Genomic DNA, 24,707 nt, shown 5'->3' on the forward strand with positions numbered 1-24,707 from the left:
CCTCTCTCTGAAACTCTAACAGAAATCATAAAGCAAACAAAACAGAGAGGAAAAATGAAAAGAAAAGTTGAGGAAATCTATCAAACTGTTGAGCCTTCATCAGAGGAGGAGAAATTACTCTCTGAGAAATTAGTCCACATCAAGGAACAGTCCAAGAAAGAGAAAGAAAAGGGGAAAAGAAGACAGGTCATAGAGGAAGAAAACATAGGCTCACAAAGTTTGAGGAGAAGCTCTAGGCTTAAGGGCAGAATGAAGAAAACAAAGACAAAAGAGGCCCAATTCATAGATTTGGGAGAGGAGACTCCAACTCAATCCCAAGACAACATCTCATTTGAGCAGAGTCCACAACATTCTCCTCAACTAGACTTTGAAAGTAGTCCAAAGAGAGTATCTCCAGGGATTGACCCAGTTCAATAGCAGATTTATGATTATATTGAGTCATTGGAGCAAAAGAACACATTAGTAGATCAGGGGACTTCATCCAACCCACCAGCTACATCACAAGAGACTCTGATTAACTCACTTAAGCAAGAAATCTATGAGTTATAGGTCTTAAACAGGGATATTCAGAAGGAAAATTAAGCTTTAAAAGAACAAAACAAGCTAGAAAAAATCATTGATGATAATACCATGCTTCATTTGGGTTTGTGGCATAAGAAGAACAGAAAATTGAAGAGGAAAAGCAAAAAGCTAAGCAGGGCTCTCATCAACCTTAAATATAGATTCCTCGTGAGAAAGCCTAGAATGGCAGTTGCAGCAAAGAGAAGCAAGAAAATGTTGGATGTTCTAGCTGAAGTTTCAAAGCAGATGCGGTAAAAGGGGGTGTTACAATTTTAGTTGCATGAGGACATGCAATAGTTTCACAGTGGGGGTATGTTGAGTTCCAAAACTGCCTCTTTCTTAAGTAATTTCTTCATCCTTCTTCCTTTGTTTTCCCATGACAATGCATCCTAAACCATCAAAAGCCATTGCATGTTGCCTCCAGGAGTACATTTTAGTGATTTCAAATTATATTGTTATGTGTTTTATTTGGATAGGTTTTTGTTTTTCAACTATGGAATGTAGCCACCTTCCGTAGCTAACCAGCTGTTCCACAGCCATCTCCATACTTTTTAGGTTACAGGTGTCGAGAGAAGAAATGAACCATATGGGTAGCTGGGAAAATTTCAGTACATGGATGGTGTCCTATCCATTCGATCAAAATCGATGAGAAAGACCCCGGTCAAAGGGGAGTCAACGGAAGAGACCTACAACAACTATAACTTTGTTTTTGCATGTTTCTTAGTAAATGAATCCAAGGCAATCTCCTGAAGCCAAGGATGTCGTTCGCCACCTGCATAACCAGTATCCAACAGCCACTATTCGGAGATTTAATTTTCAAGCCAACCGAAGACTAAATTTCTGGATACACTACCTGTTTACGTGTTTGATGTGGAAGACTTCTCTCTTAAAAAAATTGTGTATTTTTCCTATAAATATCAGCGTCTGGAACGCAGAACTAGTTAATGTTTTTGTAGATGTAGTAGTGCAATTTCCACTTGTAGTTCAAGACATTCAGTACTTTGTTTTTAATATAAAAAACTCTGTCTTTTTATATATGGATACCTAAAGCATGTGAAGTGATTCTACGTTGCTAGTCCTAGACCTTGCAGAGGGCCCCTACGTGGTCAAGGTTACTTTTCATTTATGTACATTTTCATTTGTTGTCCTTCTTTGTTCAGTTGTACATTTACTGTGTTTTTTATTATGTTCATAATTGTTTCTAACACTGTGTTTATTGCAGCTTGTGTCATTTGTTTCCACTAACTCAGATAGTTGCATTCCAACATAGAAGTAGTTCTTTAGTTTCCCTTATTCTCTAGCCTCTTAACTGTAGTTTTTAAATTGTTGTTAGTGGCATCATTAGACTTATTTCTTCTGTTGTTCCTTAGTTCTTAGTTTTTAAGTTTAAGTTGTTTCATGCTTTTGCTTATTATAATAGTCACTCATTACATAAATGGATGTTTCCAAAGCCTTTCATTGATGGTTTATCCTCAAACTAAATGGTGAAATGTTGAGTTTATGAATGATATTTCTTGTTGTTTAATTCCTTTTTCTTCTTAATGTAGTCACTCATGATATAAACAGATATTTCCAGAGCATTTCGTTGATGATTAATCCTCAAACTAAATGGCAAAATGTTGTGTTTATGAATGAGATTTCTTGTTGTTCATTAGTTTAGAGTTAGATAACTTAATGCCATTTTCTTATCAATTTAGTAACTCATGATTTAAATAGATATTTCCAAAAGCCCTTCATCGATGGTTGAACCTAAGACTAAGTGGTGAAATGTTTTACTAATGACTGATTTTTTCCTTGCATTTTCATGTTTACTTTTTTTAGAATGATGAAGAATGGAATCTCTCAAATGTTGTTATCAGAAGGATTCAATTCTCCCTAAATTATATAGCAGAGTGATAACAATACTTCATTTAGTTTTGCTTTCACAAATAGAATAGCTGCAGTTTCATTTTTGTTTATTTTCCTTAGTATAGTTGCAGTTCCATATTCAGTAGTTCATTGAACTTTAAATTTGCAAGTATATTAGACAACAGAAGTAGTTTTGTTTCCAGTATTTCATTCTTGGTTTATTATAGATAGCTGCAATTCCATTTTCTCACTTAATTATTGATTTTGTAATTAAGTAGATAGATGTTTTAAGAGTCCATTCAGCTCATGTTTTGGAAACCATTACAATAGCAAGAATAGCTTTGTTCTTCACTTTCTTGTTTTGAAAACCTCACTTCCAAACTTGGCCTAAAAAGCAATTTTAGACTCTCACTTCATTTTTCTAGGTTTTTAGCAGCAGTAGATTAAGATTTCAACTGCATTATAGAACTTTAGGAATCAAAAGAACAAAACCACAAAACAAATATAAACTTGAAAATACTAAGGTAAAAAAGGGTTATTTAGCACATATAGTGCACTACACTTCATTAGTTTATGACACCTGGATTGATAATTTATGTAGCAATTTAGGACACTAAATTGACTAAACACCTGGTACATATAGTATGTTGCTAAGATGAACGTTTTCACCTGATTCTAGCTCAATGGAAGTCTTCCCAATGCCTTTTACTTCATAACGGTTGTTGTCTCCAAGTTCTACCTTTTGAGATAGTCTCCTTTCCATTAGACTATTGATGTTGTCACGATCTCCCATCATGTTCCTTGAGGCACCACTATCTACTAGCCACAAATCATCGCTATATGTAATAGAACCTGTAAGAGTAAAAAAATAAAAGAAATATTTGGTACCTGAATCTTAATTCTTGGGTATTTTTGGAAGTTCTTCAAAGTCTGCTACGATAGTGTGTTGCTTTCCTTTTCTCTTTCTATCATTCGATCTTTCAAGACAATCATGTCTATAGTAACCAAATTTGTTAGAATGATAACATTGAACCTTAGACATATCTCTCTTTCCTTGAGGAGAAAATATTGTTTCTTTAGGTCTTCTTCCTTCATTTCTTCTTCCTCCCTTTCGTCTTCGGAAACCAGACTTCTTCCTTCCTCCACCATTCTTGAAATGTGTTGCAGTTTCTTAAGAGTCACCTTATTTGGATCTCTGAATCTTTCCGCTTGACATAAGCCTCGGTTCTTCTTGGGTGCATGTAGTCCATAGTTCAACAAACTTTGAAGCTCCTTTTTTGGCACATATCCCTGATGCAATGAGTGCCATGATTCAGGTAAACCATTAAGTGTTGTAGTCACTAGTTCCTTTTTATAAAAGATTTCATCAAATCGCTTGAAGTTGATTTCTCAATTGAGAAATCATCATAAAGTATGAGGCTATAGTGTCATTTATTGTCATTCTAACATCACAAAGTTCATTCTTCATGCTCATTGTTTGACCAATGTTGTTGTGCTGACGGCGCTGGACCCACCAACATGTCAATGGGATCTCCCCGGTAAGAAGTCCCAATTAGACCTCAAACCGTTTGGTGTAGGAGTCCCAGCAGTGGGTTGTAAGGTAATGCCTTAACCGTGATGTCACACAGAGGCAAGTAAGATAACTCTGTGAGTAGCAAGGGTGTGACTGATGCAGTGAGTCAAGGAATGAGTATGAGAGGTTCCAGGTTGAAAGGGATCAATCCCAACTCGGCTAGGAACACATAACACAAAGGACATGCACAGCTTCTGGCAGAGGAGTCGGCATGGATGCGGAAGTCACAACATACAAGGTAAGATAACATGAAAAACACTCATGGATCAGTCCAAGATGAGTGTGACAGTTGATATAACAAGGTTTAGAGAAAGGTCTGTCTGATGTCCGACAGAGCAGTCGACACAGATGGTGACAACATCAACAACATATGAAACACATTAACAACAAGATTCATATAATTGCATACGAATCAGTTCATATACAAGTACGTAAGTTAAACAACATATATCATTAAGGCAACCGGAGCATTCCAACTACAATAACAACATATGCATGAAAATGTGTTGAATTTTATTATATAAAGAAGTGTAAGTCACAATCATACAATACACCATGTAAACTTGCTAGCCCCATCAGTGGAACATTATAGCCACATCCGCCTGCTCATCCAAAGAGATATACTAGCTGCGTGCAGTGGAGAAGCCAAGGCGCATTACAAAATTGTTCAAGCCTTCTTCAAGATAGTATTATTAGAAGCTTGGCTGACCAAAAACCTATACAATGAGTTATTAGGAACTATTTATAGCAAAGAGGTGGGTTGACCTTTGACATTCCCCTTTGTGACAGTTCAACTACCCTCTAGACTCTTCACCTACTCTATGACTGTTACATCCAACTGTTCACACTCGACTTACACTTGACATGACTCAACATTACAATGCACATGTACTCATGTGAGACAACATGGCTTGAGCAAGCCTTGCAAGACATCACTAACACTCGGTCTGTTGTGATGAGACCAACTCTTTGACATGCTCATGATGGTGAAGGTGGTGAGCTTATGCCAAGCTTGGTCATCCGTGATGATGTGCATGCACCTCATGGTGACATCTTGCTGAAATGAACTCTTGCCTCTATTGCAACCAGTGCATTGGTTTGGCCCCTTCATCCAACTCATCTGCTAACATGCGCATGGTATTCTTGGGCATGGTTGAATCAGCAACACACTAATGCATAGTTTTTGTGCTAATCTTCAATTGTGTGTTGGTGGTCATGCGCATCAAGTTGCCGAAGTACATGTTCAACCCCAGTTGGACTTGTTTCTTGTCTTCGCCTTGGTGAGTGTGTTGAATGGGTTGGATTGCATGTGTGCGCTCAATGATATGCATGTTGCTAGATCCCTTGCATGTGATCAACAACATTGCTCACCATGTTTGCTCTGTGACAACTGCTGGGATAGATCCTTGACTCGTACTGATGCAATTTCATCCGCGAGTGCATGTTGCGTCGACTGTTGTTCCTGTTCCTGCTGCAACTCATTGGATTGTTTGTGTAGCTTCATGTTCTTCTTGAGTTGCTGCTTTAACACATGCAACTCCTTCTTTGTTCCATCTTCGGCCTTCATGGATCTTCATGTCGTGTCGTCACTTCATAGCCTAAATCTCCAAAGTTTCTTTCATTATCAGTGGATCTACTTGATCTTGCAACTTTGCTCCGCCTCTATGTTGTCAACAATCTTCCTCTTGCATTCGCTGCGTTCACTGCATTCGGTATGCTGCCTTCAGTTGTTGTTCATGATGTTGATCACTGTGATGCTACTGCTTGATGTCCTTGTCCATGAACAACTTGATGTCTTCGTGAGTAGGTAAGCCCATGGACACTTGATCAACTGCATCCCCAAGTGTGCTCTGAATGGTGTCTTCGTCTCTGCTCTCTTAGAAACCATTGTACCTATACTGCTGAGAGGCAGATGAACACCTGTGATACCTAGAGACATGGAAACACTCATAGCAAGCAATCTGTCAGTCGAAAACCAAAATGAACATGAGAACTGACTTGCAATATACCTGGGTGAATGATCATGAAGGTTGCATAATTTTGGCCGAGAGGTCAGGAGACCCACTGCCAAGACTGCACAAAGCACAGTCCCGACTTCTGGGAGACTGACTAACTGCTGGAACTACACAATGCACAGTCCATTCTAGTTGCTGACTGCTGGGATTACGCAATGCACAATTCCAGCTGGGAAGGACTGCTGGCCAAGGGACAGATTTGTGCAATCTTTTGGGCAAAGTAGCCATTGACTTCTAGATATGCGCAATTCAGTCTAGAAAGCCAGTGTTGGGCAAGAATACGCAAATCTAGAGAGGAAGATGAGTTTTCCTTTCCCAGATTCCGCAATGCAACCTTGGTGAAGGTAGAGCCTGGGCCAAGGTTGGCCCTACTCGCCGACGGGCAACTGAAAGCAAGTAATTCAATGAATGCATGGAAAAACTAAGTGATAGCAGAAGTGATTAATAGTGCATGAAAATCATGAATGAAATATTCAGCAAATAGATCAGGGAAAATTTTAAGAACCCCCCTAAATTTATAAATATAATAAATGGGCGAATCTCCATGGTACATAGGAAAAATGGAAGGCGATTTTATCAATAATATAATATGTATATATAATTTTTTGGCGAATCTCTCACCAGGCATGGCGAATATTTTACTCAATTATAAAATCTTGTAAGATCTTGGCGAGTCTTTCACTAAATAATAAAACTTTGTAAAGTCCTAGTGAATATTAGCATAGGCTACATGCTAGTTTAATTCCCCATTTAAATAGGCCACATTCCAGGTGAATACCATGGGTCAATACCATGTTCCATTTTGGTGAATACCATGGGTCAATACCATGTGCCATTTTTATTTTTATTAATTCTAATATTAGGGTTAATAATGGTTTTTTGCATGGTATTAATAACAATCTAGTCCATGGTATTTGTCCCATAGTATTTTGGCCATAGGTTTCACCTAAATATAACCCATTTTTTGAGTGTTCGTAAATATAAGGTGACTTATGGAGTAAATATAAAAAAAATGTTTTATTTGTTTACCATACCTCTTGTTTATTTATATTTTTATTAATTTACCATACCTCTTTTACAAATATGGTATTTGGCCCATAGGATTCACTTAAATAAAACCTCTTTCTTGAGCCTTCATAAATAGAATGAGGGTTATGGACTAAATATAAAAAGAGGTTTTATTTATTTACGATACGTCTAGTTTATTTATATTTTTATTTATTTACCATACCTTTTGAGTAAGTATAAAAAGATGTTTTATTTATTTACCATATCTCCACTTTACTTATATTTTTATTTGTTTACACCCTTACATGTATATAAGGTGACTTATGGAGTAAATATAAAAAATGTTTTATTTATTTACCATACCTCTCATTTATTTATATTTTTATTAATTTACCATACCTCTTTTATAAATATGGTATTTGGCCCATAGGATTCACTTAAATAAAACCTATTCTTGAAAATGGGCGAATGGATTCACTTAAATAAAACCTATTCTTGAAAATGGGCGAATGGAAGGTTGTAAGTCCGAATTTCAAGGGCTAAATTTACCTTTTTTACCCTCTCCCTTAAAATAAGGTGGGCTATTTGAGGTGATTTGTAAAAATGTACTATGATACAAAATATTCGCCCACTAAAAATTTAAAACCCCTTAATTTCGCCAAAGGGCGAACATTCGCCCCTAAAATTATCCTTGAAATGGATCAACATGCATGTGGGTGAGGTAGTTCGCTGGTTGGGCGAACGTCCGTGCAAAACAATTTCATGCATACGACAACAGTGAGATAGTGACGAAAATTGAAACAGATATAGGACAATCTAGAATATATGTAAACGACAACAAGAATTCAAAGAAATCAAGAAAACAACACTCACACAAGCGAATACACAAAAAGTAACAGAAATGCTGAAAAAGACAAGTTGAGGCCACTTACCCGTGAATAGCTGAGTCGGATGTGTTGATGATTCCTAGATGTGATGTGGGATGTCATAGCTCCAAGATCAATGTGAATGAATGAGCTCTGATGTGTCGAATAAATAATTTTGGTCTCAAGATGCGCATGCCACAAATTTAGGAAAAAGTGACACTTGGAGGGAAACTTCTAAAACAACTTTGCATGTAACCCCCGACAACTAAAAATATCTCCCTGAATCATGGGATTCCTTTTGCATATTGTCTCTTGCTATTCCGAGAAGATCAAGCCATGCATGCATCCAAGTCAAGTTTCCTTGGTCCTTGGTGGAACTGGTCAACCGGACAGTCCATGCACACCAATGCTCAAATGCTTGGGAAAAATGTGCATTCCTAGCTATAAGTTGGGCTGAATTCCCAAGGGGATTGCGTAATTTCTAGGCCTAGCAGCTGACTACTGCCCATATTTGTGCAAATCCTGTTGGGAGGGTTGGCTAGCAGGATTGCGCAATCCTGGAGCCCAACAGGCTATCGGAGGGAAATGCGCAATTCCTTGAGGGAAGGTTGGTTTCCCTCCATAAATGCACAAATTTCACTAGGAAGTTGCTCAGCCTGCAGCTGGACCAAGTCCAGATGAACAGCCTGTGAGGGAAATGGATCAATTTTGATCGACAGGCTGCCTTTGTGCGAGGAAAGCATTGAAGCTTGAGTATTTGATGAAGCAAGACAAAGTTTTGTGTAAGGTTGGTATGGGAGGCTCCAAAATAGGCTAAGGAAAAATTTAGGAGGGTGGTTATAGCCGCTACAACACTTAGCGACACACTGGTAGAAATCCGGCTCTCTGAATGGACCTTGTTCGTGAAAAGCAAGTCTAACATTTCCAGAAGTATTGTTCAGTTCTTATCTCATCTTGGCTTTACACTAGCTTGATGTAAGATGTAGCATCTGCTAGAATCTTGGTTGATTGACACACATTCCAAGCCAAGGCAACACAGTTGTTTTGATTAGGGTTGAGGGGTATATAGGTGCACAGGTAGTATGGTCGTCAGAGTCTTAGTTTCATCTTTGGTGTTGCTCCACTGCCAGTAGGCCTGGACAGTGTTCCGACGGAGTCACATAGGAACACAAGCATGGCTCCATGGCCAGCGAGCCTAGTCAGTACCCCAGCGGAGTTACCTGCATCACCTCCCTGCGTAGGAAACCTTTCTCTTCTTTCACCTTATTCGTTTTTCATTTTGAATTTTTTTTTACTTTTCAATTTTTTTATTTTTCGTTTTCATTGTGCATAGCACTTATTCATTTCAGAGGCAGAAGAGGGATCCTGATTTATTGAGAGCAGAGGAGGTTGTTCCAGCAGAGAAGTAGTTTATTATATCTCTAATGTGCTTGTTAAGGTTTTCCCCCTCACCTTACTCTACTTGACTGAGCTGACAAGGGTTAACCCAAAAGCAATCGACTAGAGAAGGTGACACTAGTTAGCGTGCAAGCATTGTGCTTACCCCAAGGTTCACTTCGAAGAGTATGTATTTTCCTTCAACATATCATGGACTAAGAGTAACAAGTTCATCATACTGAGGAAAGATGACAGATAACCAAGTAGCAATAATTGTATAAACCCTCTTGTACTTTACCCAGCTTGTTTCATGAGTCACACATGGTTTCATGCAAAACTAGCCTATGAACAAAACAAGCTAACGAACTAACAATCAACAAAGAAAAGCAAGAGCAGAAGCAAAAATGAAAGCAAAGAAAATAAACAAACAATCAAGTAGACAAACGAGCAATCAAAACATGAAAGCAAACAAGCATGCAAGCAAACGACTGAAAGAAAACACTACTCCTACTCCTACACTAACAGTGCATGGGCCTGATCACATGAAGTGATATTTCCAATGCAGCCATCGGCGCATTGGTAGACCCATGTGGGTGGAGGCTTGGTTTTCGAGTAACCCAATTGTGCGGACCAACATACAAGAAAGATATGACAGTTCCAAAGACAGCCACACTTTGTGTTTCAAAGTGCCCACCGGACATAAGTGAGTGCATGTGCATGACGAACAGTCTGTGGACTTATCATGGTGTTGGGTGACACTACGTGCAACTTTGAAGCATAAGCACACTCTTAACTGTGACAGGCAAAAAAACAAGAGAAACAAAGATAACTTGTGTCGCGAACGAGTGCTTGCAATGAAAGACTCCTCCAATGCATGAGCAATGGAATTGTGCAGTTTGAGTGGAGGAAGTGTGATCTGTGTGTGAGATGGATCTTCAATGCATACAGACGAGTGATGAGGAGCCTTGGGTGATTGAACAGTTTCATGATCGGAAGTGAGACTAACCCCAAGAGAGAGAAGGCCTAACATAACCATCAGCTTGGGCTAAAGTGCCTCGATTATCTTGGGTGTCTCAACTTCATCGTCAGGTAGATCATCATAAATCGGTGGCTTCGAAAGATCACTTGCGATAGATTCATGATCATGATAAAAAATGGAAGTAAATGGATCATGACCGCCACGATCAGAAAAATCAATGAATTCTTCACCATCCTCATGATCAAATGAATCAAACAGAGGGGTAGATGAAAATTGAACGAACTCATCCTCTCTGTTTCCGGAAAAGGCAGATGAAGGATCAAGTGGATCTTCAATGAATAACTTATCCTCTCCATTGTTGAATTATGGACTAGCATCTGGTGAGTCCTGCGAGTGATCAACAATGGGTGTATCCGTGGATGAAGACACACATGCAAAATCATGGATGGCAAGTTCACCAAAGAAGCTAGGAAGGAACGGAGGGGGCTCGGTCGGAAGGGATTCATCCTTTGCCGAGTGTAGATGTTCAAGCTCCCACTCATACTCTTCATGAATGACAGTGCATGTTGGTTGTGCAACACCAGCTCCGTCAGTGGGTTGTTCCTTGTTCACAACTAGTGAAGAATCCAGAATGGACGAACACAAAACAACATCATCCGGGGGAACACCTGAGTGCGAAGACGGAGGTCAAAGAAAATAATGCATATGGGAACTCGAAGGATTGAAGACCAACTCTGCGTGAAAACGGAGTGGAGTGATGCTGGGAGGGTGTGAAGGGTGACCAGATGTGCACACATGATCCTCAACATCATTGGGTGATGGTGGAACTGTTGAATGAGAGGGGGAGGTGGACAATCCATTGAGATAGTGCCTGCTCCCACATGGGATTGTGCAATCCCATCAACGAAGAAGGTTGAGCGAGGCTTGAAATCAAGCTTCCTCTTGGGATGGGAAGATGTCTTAAGACAATACTTGAAATGGTCCTAGAGATAAACAAACTTCATTTGGCTCCTCGAAGCTTGAAACCGCAAATCACGGAAGCACCGCCAAAAATAAATAACGGATTAATGTGGAGCCTTCTGTTGCTATAGGTCAAGATGGTACGGATCAAAATGATGGAACATGTCTTCAATAAGATCACAGAAGTGCTCACATGAGTGCACGGTGTTAGCCAGTAGGATGAGCACCCAACAAAATGGGGATTCGCGAAGCGTGAATGCAAACAGCAGACTGGCATGTTTGTCAGTAAACTCATCTTCCTCATAAATCATGGAAAGGAAGTTATGTAAGTGCTAAGGCCAGACCACCTCACCTTCACCATCATACATGTGAGTGGACAAGAGATTGAAAAGCTTCCCCGAGATGGAGACATCTTCACGATTCGAAAAACACCTCGGGGGAAGAAGAATGCAAGATTCCATGAAAGATATGCAAAGGTTCAAAACTAGATGAGAGGACACTACTTGTCATCAGGCCCTCCTTCTAGCGCTAGAAATGTTGACGTTGTTGGGCCCGCCAACATGTCAATGGGATCTCCCCAATAATAAGTCCCAATTAGACCTCAAACTATTTGGTGTAGGAGTCCCAACAGTGGGTCGTAAGGTAATGCCTTGGTGTAGGAGTCTGATGTTTGGCAAAGCAGTTGACACGAATGGTGACAACATTAACAACATATGCAACACATTAACAACAAGATCCATATAATTACATACAAATCAATTCATATACAAGTACGTAAGTTAAACAACATATATCATTAAGGCAACCGGAGCAGTCCAACTACAATAACAACATATGCATGAAAATGTGTTGCCTTTTATTATATAAATAAGTGTAAGTCACAATCATACAATACACCATGTAAACCTACTAGCCCCATCAGTGGAATGTTACAGCCACATCTGCCTGCTCCTCCAAAGATATATACTAGCTCTGTGCAATGGAGAAGCCAAGGTGCGTTACAATACTGTCCAAGCCTTCTTCAAGATAGTATTATTAGAAGCTTGGCTAACCAAAAGCCTATACAATGAGTTATGAGGGACTATTTATAGCAAAGGGTGGGGTGACCTTTGACATTCCTCTTTATGACAGTTCAACTACCCTCATGACTTTTCACCTACTCTATGACTGTTACATCCAACTGTTGACACTCGACTTACACTTGACATGACCCAACATTACAATGCACATGTACTCGTGTGAGACAACATGGCTTGAGAAAGCATTGCAAGACACCACTGACACTCAGTCTGTTGTGATGAGACCAACTCTTTGACATGCTTGCGATGGTGAAGATGGTGAGCTTATGCCAAGCTTGGTCGTCTGTGATGATGTGCATGCACCTCATGGTGACATCTTGCTGAAGCGAACTTTTGCCTCCATCGCAACCGGTGCATTGGTTTAGCCCCTTCATCCAACTCGTCTGCTAACATGTGCATGGTCTTCTTGGGTATGGTTGAACCAACAACACACTGATGCATAGTGTCTGTGCTGATCTTCAAGTGTGTGTTGGTGGTCATGTGCATCAACTTGTCGAAGTACATGTTCAACCCCAGTTCGACTTACTTCTTGTCTTCGCCTTGGTGAGTGTGTTGAATGGGTTGGATTGCATGCGTGCGCTCAACGACATGCATGTTGTTGTATCCCTTGCATGTGATCAAAAACATTGCTCACCATGTTTGCTATGTGTCAGCTGCTGGGATAGATCCTTAACTCGTATTGGCGCAGTTTCATCCGCGAGTGCATGTTGCGCCCACTGTTGTTCCTATTCTTGTTGCAACTCATTGGACTGTTTGTGTAGCTTCATGTTCTTCCTGAGTTGCTACTTCAACACATGCAACTCCTTCTTTATTCCATCTTCTGCCTTCACGCAATCTTCATGTCACGTCGTCACTTCATAGCCTGAGTCTCCAAAGTTGCTTTCATTATCAGTGGATCTGCTTGATCTTGCAACTTTGCTCTGCCTCTATGTTGTCAAAAACCTTCCTCTTGCATTTGTTGCATTCGGTATGCTGCCTTCAGCTGCTGTTCACGATGATGCTCGCTGTGATGCTACTACTTCATGTCCTTTTCCATGAACAACGTGATGTCTTCGTGAGTAGGTGAGCCCATGGACACTTGATCGACTGCATCCCCAAGCGTGCTCTGAACAATGTCTTCATCTCTGCTCTCTTTGAAACCATTGTACCTGTACTGTTGAGAGGTAGATGAATACCTATGATACCTGGAGACATGGCAACACTCATAGCAAGCAATCTGTCAGTCGAAAACCAAAATGAACATGAGAACTGACTTGCAACATACCTAGGTGAATGATCATGAAGGTTGTGCAGTTTCGGATGAGAGGTTGGGAGATTGACTGCCAAGACTGCACAAGGCACAATCCGAGCTGCTAGGAGACTCACTGAATACTAGAATTGTGCAATGCACTATCTAGTATCGCTGCTGACTATTGGGATTGCGCAATGCACAATTCCAGTTGGGAAGGACTCCTGGCCCATGGACAGATTTGCGCAAATGTTTGGGACAAGCATCCATTGACCTCCAGAAATGCGTAATTTAGTCCAGGAGGAAAATGTTGGGCAAGAATGCACAAATATGGAGAGGAAGGTGAGCCTTTCTTTCCCAGATTACACAATGCAGCCTTGGTAAAGGCAGAGCCCGGGCCAAGGTTGGCCCTACTTGCCGACGGGCAACTGAAAGCAAATAAGTCAATGAATGCATGGAAAAACTAAGTGATAATAGAAGTGATTAAAAATGCATGCAAAGCATGAATGAAAGATTTAGCAAATAGATCAGCATGCATGTGGGTGAGGCATTTCGCCGGTTGGGCAAACGACCGTGCAAAACAGTTTCATGCATGCAACAGCAGTGAGATAGTGACGAAAATTGAAACAGAGCTAGGACAAGCTAGAATATATGTAAACGGCAATAGGCATTCAAAGAAGTCAAGAAAACAACACTCACACAAGCGAATACACAAAAAACGACAGAAATGTTGAAAAATACAAGTTGAGGCCACTTACCCATGAATAGTTGAGCCGGATGTGTTGAAGGGTCCTAGATGTGTTGTGGGATGTCAGAGCTCCAAGATCGATGTGAATGAATGAGCTCTGATGTGTCGAATAAATAAGTTTGGTCTCAAGACGCACATGCCACAAATCTAGGAAAAAGCGACACTTGGAGGGAAACTTCTAAAACAACTTTGCATGCAGCCCCCAGTGGTGAAAAATAGCTCTCTGAATCATGGGATCCATTTTGCATGTTGTCTCTTGCTATTTCGGGAAGATCAAGTCATGCATGTGTGTAAGTCAAGTTTCCTCGGTCCCGGGTGGAACTGGTCAACTAGATTGTCCATGCATGCTAATGCTCCATTGCTTGGGAAAAATACGCATTCCTGACTATAAGTTGGGTTGACTTCCCAAGGGGGTTGTGCAATTTCTGGGCCTAGCAGCTGACTGCTGCCCATATTTGCGAAAATCATGGGCTGAACAACCTGTCGATGGGAAAAACTGCGCAAATCCTGCTGGGAGGGTTGGCTGGCAGGATTGCGCAATCCTGGAGCCCAGCAGGCTATCAGAGGGAATTGCGCAATTCCTAGAGGGAAGGCTAGTTTCCCTCAAAAAAAGCGCAAATTTCACTGGGAAGCTGCTCAGCCTACAGTTGGACCATGTCCAGATGAGTAGCCTGTGAGGGAAATGGATCAACTATGATCGAGAGATTGCCTTTGTGCGAAGAAAGCACTAAAGCTTGAGTACTTGACGAAGCAAGACAAAGTGTTGTGTAAGGTTGGTAGGGGAGGCTCCAAAACAGGCTAAGGCAAAATTTTGGAGGGTGGTTGTAGCCGCTACAACATGTTGATATTATATAATCCAACTAGGGCATCATACATCTACTTTGAAGATCCAAGATTTGCAACATAAGGAATCAAGTGATCTCTAATAGAGTCCACAATGATGCTTCTAGAAATGATATCATCCTTCTCATATTTTTTTTCCCTTCATCATATGAATCATAATTTGTAGGCTTAGTAACCTTACCTTTCACAATATCTAAAAGATCATTCTTAACAAGGAGAAAATCAATCCTTATTTTCCAAGCCCTAAAGTTTGTAGCTCCTTCCCATTTGTTTTCTCCCTACATACAATTTTTAGGAAGGAGATTGATTCCAATTTGTTTTTTGTCTTCATTCTTCAAGAGTGATTTCAATGTCCTTTCTATCACCAAAGCTCTAATACAATGTTGATTTTTCAAGTGTAATAGACACAATGACAAATTCCTGAAATACTGATAATTACTTCGAATGATGTAGATCTTCTTTTAAAAATTCCTGTTTACCATTAAACAATTACACTTCAGAAATTCAACCATTAAATCGTAAAGACAATAGAAATCACAATGTGCAAAGAAAACACAAGATTTACCCTTGGAAACCTGTTAAATTTGGACAACTAGGTCCAAACTCCATGTTCTGATGCTCAGATTAAGAGGCTAATATTTTTGTTGGATTCCTCTTTCTGAGAGGTGTAAAATCCATATAAAAATAGTCTTAATCCGATGAGCAGAACTTATATTTTGAATTTATTATTCTTAATAAATTATATGTGCAAAGGTCAGCCAGTTTTGTAATGTAGGCTCACATGCCCAACAGATGTGTCACACAACCTCATTGATGGATATATATATACAGGAAAAGTTGGAGAGAATTTGATCACAAAAAACAACTCACATCTTCCTCTCTCATCCTAAAAAGTACGAGCTACCTGGAGGACGAATTTCAGCCACACGTGGGAAGGACGAAGAGGATTTTTCTGCTGCTAGGGTTTCTGCTGCTAGGGTTTCGCAGAAGTTTGACCAGCGTTGACTTTGGTCAACGCTTGGTCCAAACAAGCTGAAAACTTGTGGGAGGTTCGATTTTTGAAGGCCATACTACCTGGCACAAAAATCGAGGTCAAAGGGTTGACCGTTTTGCTGCTGCGTTGACTTTTAGCTTGCTGCCCCTGCGTTGACTTTTCAGGACAGCGTTGACTTTTGTAGAACTGACTTGGGTTGACTCATCTATTGGTTGGAGGGTTGTTGTGACACATGCTGGGCTGACTGACCAAAGGAGACTTTGCTGGTTGAAGCATCCTGTTGACCGCCGAAACAAACACATACATTTTTCTTGTTTCTGATTTGTCTTCTGTAAGATCTGCTTATATGTTCTATCTGCATTTTGCTTATCTACTTGTATGATTGCTGTGAGAAAAGTGAAATTGCTCTTAGCATAGAACATCTACAAAACTTTACATGGTATCAGAGCTGAGGTGAAGACAAACTCTATCTATAGCAATCATCATCGAAGGAAATGGATTCCTCTAAGCTTGAATTCAGGGAGAATGACAAGCTGACTGGAAGTGATGACTTCCATGCCTGGAAGATGTTATTAGATCTCAAATTAGAAGATCATGATCTCCTAGATCATGTGACAGGGAAGATTCAAGAACCTCCATCAAATGCCTCTGCTGCTGTTAAACACAAGTATAAGAAGGGAGAAATCAGAGCAAAACTGCTGATCAGGGAATCCATAAATAAGAGTCTGGTTGCCTACATATTTGAACTAGGCACATCCAAGGAGATGTATGACAAACTGATACTTATGTTCCGAGTAAACAATGTGAACCAAGTGCTATTCCTCAAGAACAAGTTGAAGAATATGAAGAAGGGCCGAGACGAGTCTATTCAAACTTTCTTTATGAAGTTGACCGAAACCAGGAACAATCTGCTAGCTATTGGGGAGACAATAGCTGATCGTGAGATGGTTCTCACCGCACTTGAAGGACTTCCATATGAATGGCAAGTATTCACAACTACCATTCTCAACAATAATACCATCCCTAACTTTGATGAGCTTCTGTCTAGATGTATGCAAGAAGAAACAAGGATGAAGGAATTTGATAATGAAAGAAATGCTGCCTATGTTGCTCATTCCCGAAAGAAGAACTCTGGTGGTTCCAAGGACAAAGGAAGGACTAAGACTCAAAAGAAGAAGGGTAAATGTTTCACCTGCCATAGGACTAGACACTATGCTAGAGAATGCCCCTTCCAGAAGAATTCTCCCGATAGTGACGACAACAACAACAACCGAAGGAATGGGAATCAAAGAAATGACAAATCCAAAGGAAAGAGGAAGGCTCACTTTGAAGGAAACCATCCACCTTCTAAAAGGACCAGAAATACCAGGTATGAGGAGTCTAATGTTGTTGATAAAAGAAATGAGTATATTCTAATATCTGCTCTCTCAGCTGCATCTCCGCCCGACACTATGGATGTCTGGCTAATCGATAGTGGTGCCTCAAGACACATCACCGGATTCAAGGAAGCACTTTCTGACATGGTTGAAAGGGATACTAATCTAGAAATTACCCTTGGGGATAATGCCACTTATCCTGTGAAAGGGACCGGGACTGTGACCCTCCACTTGTCTCAAGGACAAGTCCTCCATCTACAAGATGTACTCTATGTACCCAAATTGAAGAAGAACCTTGTGTCTGTATCTGCCATGGAAGACAAAGGATTCAATGTAACTTTCTCTGATGGAAAGGTACTCATGTGGAAGAAGAGCTTCAAGGAAGCTATCTCAATTGGTTTTAGAGTTGGTACACTCTACCAGGTTGGAGGGAGTCCGTTGGGAGCTATGACTTGTGATACTATCCGTCAAACCGAACTATGGCACCGAAGATTTGGACACCTTCATTACAAGGCTCTTCCCGAAGCAAGGAAGGTGGTGACAGGGATGCCTGATTTTGGAAATAATCATAAAGGTGTATGTAAGGGTTGTGCTGAAGGAAAACATACAAGGGGACCTTTCCCCTCAAGTGTCACAAAGACATCTGAGATATTGCAACTGGTCCATTCTGATCTTTCTGGTATGTTGCCTGTAACATCCCTGGGGGGATGTTCTTACTATATGACATTTACTGATGACTTCTCTCGCAAAACCTGGATATACTTCTTGAAGAAGAAGGATGAGGCTTTCATGTGGTTCTGTACCTTCAAAGCCTTGGTGGAAAATATGACCGGAAAGAAGATCAAGATTTTGAGGACTGACAATGGCACTGAATATGAGTCAAATGAGTTCAAAGACTTTTGCAGAGAAGCTGGCATTAAGAGGGAGACTACCACTGCATATACTCCTGAGCAGAATGGTGTTGCTGAACGCAAGAATAGGACTATTGTGGAAGCTGCCCGTGCCATGCTATGTGACCAGGGTCTTCCAAAGTTTCTGTGGGGAGAAGCTGCAAATACTGTTGTGTACATTCAAAACCGATGCCCTCATTCCGCTTTGGACTCCAAAACTCCCGAAGAGGTTTTCTCTGGTAAGAAACCTGATGTCTCACATTTTAGAATTTTTGGATGTCCTGTCTATTTTCATGTGCCGAAAGAAAAGAGAAGTAAGCTGGACGCTACTGGGAAGAAAGGAATGTTTGTGGGCTACAGTGAGACTTCTAAGGCATATAGAGTCTATGTACCTGGTCAAAGGGAAGTAGAGATAAGCCATGATGTCACTTTTGACGAAGATGCTTCCCTGAAGAAAGTAGTAGATCTTCCTAGATCTGAAGAAAACCATGAAGAAAGACCTGGAAATCTGAAAGAACCCCAGGATGAGACTATGCCTGATGTTGAAGAGCCAACGGACCCTATTGATCCTTCCCCTTCTCTAGGAAAGAGGCCATCATGGCTCAGGGACACCCTCGAAGATGCTGAGGGTCATGCTGCCCCAAGGGGAACATTCCTAGAAAGCAAGAAGCCGTGTAGATACCAAGGGTATCTAGCTTCCATGAGTACTATTATACAATCTGAACCTGGATCTTTTGAAGAAGCCATCAAGCATCAAGTCTGGAAGGATGCTATGCATGAAGAATATGAGGCTATTATGAAGAATGATGTCTGGGATGTGGTCCCGAGACCGAAGGACAAATCTGTTGTCATCGCTAAATGGCTCTACAAGATTAAACATGGATCTGATGGGAGTGCTGAAAAGTTTAAGGCAAGATTTGTTGCCCGTGGCTTCTCTCAAAAGGAAGGAATTGACTATGACGATATATTTGCACCTGTGGCTCGATATACCACCATCCGATCCATCATAGCCCTTGCTGCTACGCAAGGATGGAGTCTTCATCAGATGGATGTCAAGACTGCTTTTCTGCATGGTGCAATAAAAGAAGAGGTGTATGTAGAACAACCTCTGGGATTTGAAGTTCGAAATCGAGACACTTTTGTCTGCAGGTTGAAGAAAGCCCTCTATGGGTTAAAGCAAGCACCCAGAGCTTGGTATGAGAGGATGGATAGTTACTTGATGAAGCTGGGCTTCACTCGAAGCAATGCTGATCCAAACCTTTACTTTAAGGTTGAGGAAGGAAAGCCTCTCATTCTAGTGCTGTATGTGGACGACCTCTTCCTGACAGGTGATGACCCTCTCATTCATCAATGTAAGAGGGAGCTTGCTGCTGAGTTCGAGATGAAAGACCTAGGACTGATGCACTATTTCCTAGGCCTGGAGGTCTGGCAGAGACCTGGAGAGATTTTCCTTTCTCAAGGAAAGTATATTGTGAAGCTTCTGGAAAGATTTGGGATGGTGGACTGTAAGTCCGTGTCGACACCAATGGAACTCAACTTTAAGAAGTTGAGTGGCAGCGCTGCAGGGCCTATCTTGGCCAATCCTACTGAGTATCGTCAACTCATAGGAGCTTTGATGTTCTTAGTGAACACCCGTCCGGACATATGTTTTGCAGTGAATACTTTGAGTCAACAGATGGTTGAGCCTCATCATTTTCACTGGGTTGGTGCCAAGAATCTTTTGAGATATCTTCGGGGCACGATAAACCATGGGCTGAGATACACTGCCGGGAGTGTGATACTCCGGGGATATACTGATGCCGATTGGGCTGGAAGTGTGGTGGATCATAAGAGCACATCTGGATGCTATTTCAATCTTGGTTTTGCTTCGATCTCATGGATGAGCAGGAAGCAGAAGTCGGTGGCTTTGAGCACCGCGGAGGCCGAATACATTGCTGCTAGTATGGCCTGTTGTGAAGCAGTTTGGTTGAGGAAGCTCTTTAGTGAGCTGTTCCAACATGTGCTAGATACCACTGTAATACTCTGTGATAATCAGAGTGGGATTCGTATGACTGAGAATCCTGTGTTCCACGACCGATCCAAGCATATTGATATCAGGTACCACTTTATCCGGGATATGGTACAGCGAGGCGTCGTAAGGCTCGATCATATAGGAACTGATGAGCAGGTCGCGGATATTCTCACTAAGCCCCTGGGGAAGGTCAAGTTCCTAACCTTCCGTGAGAGTCTTGGTGTCGTGGAAAGACCCTATGATGTGGGTCCTGTTGGACAATGAGCTCTGGGAGCTCTGGGGGGCTTTGGGGATAGCTTCTCGGAGCTATAAGCACTCATAATGCTTCTGCCCCACCCTTGTGATTATTGAGCTGGTTCGCCACTCATTTAATCTGTGCCCCGTATGCATCCTACCCATTGAGTTCAGGGCTCATGGGAAGCACCTCTCATTTGGCCAATGAGGTGTGGAAAAGCTAGAGACTATTAGCAAAGACTGATGGACGCATCAGAGATTGCCGTACTCTCTATCTAGGATGGCATGGTCCAACCACTTGATCTGGGATCAAGATTTGTGAGGTCTGGGACCTCTGGACTGATTATGTCAGTCGGGGAATGATGTCTTTGTGACTGACCCACTTCTGTTCTGAAATAAAGAAGCCAGCAAAGCAAGTTTCGGCGGGATGACTCACGATGTTAATTGCACTAATAGATGGAGTTCTCCCTAGTTGAGAGGGAGTGTTAAATTTGGACAACTAGGTCCAAACTCCATGTTCTGATGCTCAGATTAAGAGGCTAATATTTTTGTTGGATTCCTCTTTCTGAGAGGTGTAAAATCCATATAAAAATAGTCTTAATCCGATGAGCATAACTTATATTTTGAATTTATTATTCTTAATAAATTATATGTGCAAAGGTCAGCCAGTTTTGTAATGTAGGCTCACATGCCCAACAGATGTGTCACACACCCTCATTGATGGATATATATATACAGGAAAAGTTGGAGAGAATTTGATCACAAAAAACAACTCACATCTTCCTCTCTCATCCTAAAAAGTACGAGCTACCTGGAGGACGAATTTCAGCCACACGTGGGAAGGACGAAGAGGATTTTTCTGCTGCTAGGGTTTCTGCTGCTAGGGTTTCGCAGAAGTTTGACCAGCGTTGACTTTGGTCAACGCTTGGTCCAAACAAGCTGAAAACTTGTGGGAGGTTCGATTTTTGAAGGCCATACTACCTGGCACAAAAATCGAGGTCAAAGGGTTGACCGTTTTGCTGCTGCGTTGATTTTTAGCTTGCTGCCCCTGCGTTGACTTTTCAAGACAGCGTTGACTTTTGTAGAACTGACTTGGGTTGACTCATCTATTGGTTGGAGGGTTGTTGTGACACATGCTGGGCTGACTGACCAAAGGAGACTTTGCTGGTTGAAGCATCCTGTTGACCGCCGAAACAAACACATACATTTTTCTTGTTTCTGATTTGTCTTCTGTAAGATCTGCTTATATGTTCTATCTGCATTTTGCTTATCTACTTGTATGATTGCTGTGAGAAAACTGAAATTGCTCTTAGCATAGAACATCTACAAAACTTTACAAAACCCCACTTGGGGGGGAACCCAACAACCTTTTCCTTAGAGAAATTCTTCAATTCAACAAGAGATACGTCTAATGTAGCTAATCAACTATGAGATCAAACAAACCAACAATGCTTATGGTCAAACCTGGTCAACTGCCCTCAATTCAAGCCTCCAACTTTCCCAGCAACTTGACCTAATCTGATCTTCCTTATGTCGAAATTCGGCCTCTCAAAAGCTGTCCAAAAACCCAAAAATTCAACTTTCCAGTTTGCCCATAAATTCAGCCGACCCATAATATACTGTCCAGAAAAATTCCCATAAACACACATGAGCTAGAAAAGCGAGAGATCGATGCTAAAGATGAATTCATCCTTCTTGTCCTTCTTCTTCCTTCGTCTCCTTCGCTTGCATGCACAAAAATTGTCTTTCTTGTGTGAGGTCGAATGGTGCCTTTGTGGAGGAAGTTAAATGTCTTTATATAGTGTTCTTCCTTTGCGAATGGGTGTCTCATCAATGGGGCCGACTTGACTTGAGGGAGGGTTGACTTGATTGTTTGTAGGCGAAAATTCAAATTTCAAAATTCTCTTTTAAATCCGACATGAAGCACATGTATTATATACATTCTTTCAAGGGATAAACAATAAAATGGCATGAAACACATGTCTTACATTTACATTATATATTGTTTTTATCAATGCATCCTCTAACTTAACAAATCTTGTAATTTTGTATACGAGTACGAAACAAACATCATCTTTTGAACCGGGATTGCCATTGGGCCCACAAGGCTACATTCTCCCACGAATTTCCTTTTGTATGGTTTGCTCTTGACCTATTGGCATTTGAATGGTTTCCCCTAGTCATTGCTTATTTGTAGGAGGGGTTAGCACCCCTCCCCACGTGGGTGTTCATGAAAAAGGTTACCAAATTTAATACATAATTGAGCTAAACACATAATACAACTGCAAATTCAAGGCTTGTAGAAAATTTGTAGAATTCAAATCCTAACCCTAGAAAAACACTATTTCTTGTTGTTCGTCATTTGCTGACCAGTTTTGTTATGGGGATCAAGTAGTATCCATCACAAAAAATTTTAAGGATGGAAATTTATGTTATAGTTTAGAAACCTTGAAGAATCTTACTAGTCTCTAATATGCAAACTGTAAAATGCTTAACAATATTTTTGTAAAAATTTCAAATTTATAATAAATATATAAAAATATCTATAAAAATTGACAATTTTTAAGATAAAATAGTTTTATTCTACAAAATTTGGATGAGTCATTTTTAGAAAAAAGTAAAAATTAATATTTTTTATTTTAGAAAAAATAAAAATTAATATTTTTTTTTTTTTTAAAAGCTAGAAAATTAACTTACCTCTCAATATTTTCCTCTAAAAATTTTCCTTGCACTCACTCATTATACAAAATATCTTGCGTAAACACTAGCTACATTATACAAAATATCTTGCGTAAACACTAGCTACATATCTCGAACAAATTTGAATTCGTCATTTTCATTGAATATTTATACTTAAAATGTATAATCATTGTTAAACAACTTAACTTTCTAAAAGTTTAGATTTTTTATTTTATTTTTAAATAATTTCAATATTCTATATATCTTTATATTAATTTTCTCGACCCCTCACCATCGCCACATCAGCGGGGTTGCCCATGGCGGCGCCGATGCCTCAGCGATCAAACCCGCGGCTATCTTCTTGACAAGTGGTAGGTTCCCCGATTTCGAACCCGGCTCCTGCCACTTCTCCTTCAGAATCTCGAATAAGCCCATGCTAGTGGTCGAGTACAGGACCTGCCGGAGCATGGTTGCAGACACACCGGAAAAGAGCGCAGACACGCCCTCCGTCTGAGCCACTCGGATTCCCACAGAGATCGGCCCCGGCGTAGTCTGGTGGCCTAATTCCACAGCTGGGCAACCAGTGCCCACATTAACCAAGGTGAATGCAGGGCGAACGTTTTGCTCGCCTTGTAGCTGCATGCGTACCTTTATCACATCCAGAGGGTGCCTGCTACAGCCTGCCACAACCGAGGCAATCCCTCCTTCCAGAAAACCCTTGAAGCCCATTTTTTTGGAACGAGAACCACTTCAGCACCAAGAAAAGGATCGGATCCTTGATTCCTTCTGGGCATCCGATCCTTCCTCTGAGTGTGAAAAGCGAAATGTCGAGGATGTTGTTGCTGCGCCCTGCAAATTGGAAAAGCAAAACCCTATACCTCTTCAACTGCCCAACCCAAGAACAAACCCCCAACCCACGGTAAAAGGTATAGGCTGGATCCGATGCATATTGTCATTGTTTTATTATTTCAAGTTGCATTTTCTTACCATTGACCAAATGTGAAGGTTTTATTATTTCAAGTTGCATTTTCTTACCATTGACCAAATTTGAAGTTTGAATGGTTGGTTTTAATTTCATTCGGAAAAACATATATTCATTTAAATCTTTAAAATGAAAAGTTATTAAAAAAGGGTGCTTCTCTTCCTTCATAAAAAAGTCAAAATAAAATAGCCTCATATTAAATCTTTAAAATTTAAAGAGTAATTACATCAAAACGTTATAAAATTAAAACTTAATAAATAAATAAGTATTTTTCTCAAATTATATTAAGAAAAGGTAAATATATGTTTATTCTATTTATTTAATGATCTTCAAAATTATTTGGACTTATATCATTGCAAATATGAATATATTTGCTAAATGAAAAAAAAAAAAAAATAGTTTTCCTTTGTTTCCATACCTCATAAATAGCATTCCAATCTACTTCATTTAGAGTAT

General features: G+C 40.5%; 1 pseudogene; it reads right to left on the reverse strand.

Annotated features, from left to right (window-relative positions):
• Window positions 1-23,540: 23,540 nt before the first annotated feature.
• On the reverse strand, window positions 23,541-24,189 carry LOC149228351 (mitochondrial uncoupling protein 4 pseudogene; annotated as a pseudogene).
• Window positions 24,190-24,707: the final 518 nt, after the last annotated feature.

Source organism: Pinus tabuliformis, chromosome J, assembly GCF_031772625.1.
Source record: "Pinus tabuliformis cultivar Carrire ecotype Pingquan chromosome J, CPIR1, whole genome shotgun sequence".
Classification (NCBI taxonomy): Eukaryota; Viridiplantae; Streptophyta; class Pinopsida; order Pinales; family Pinaceae; genus Pinus; species Pinus tabuliformis.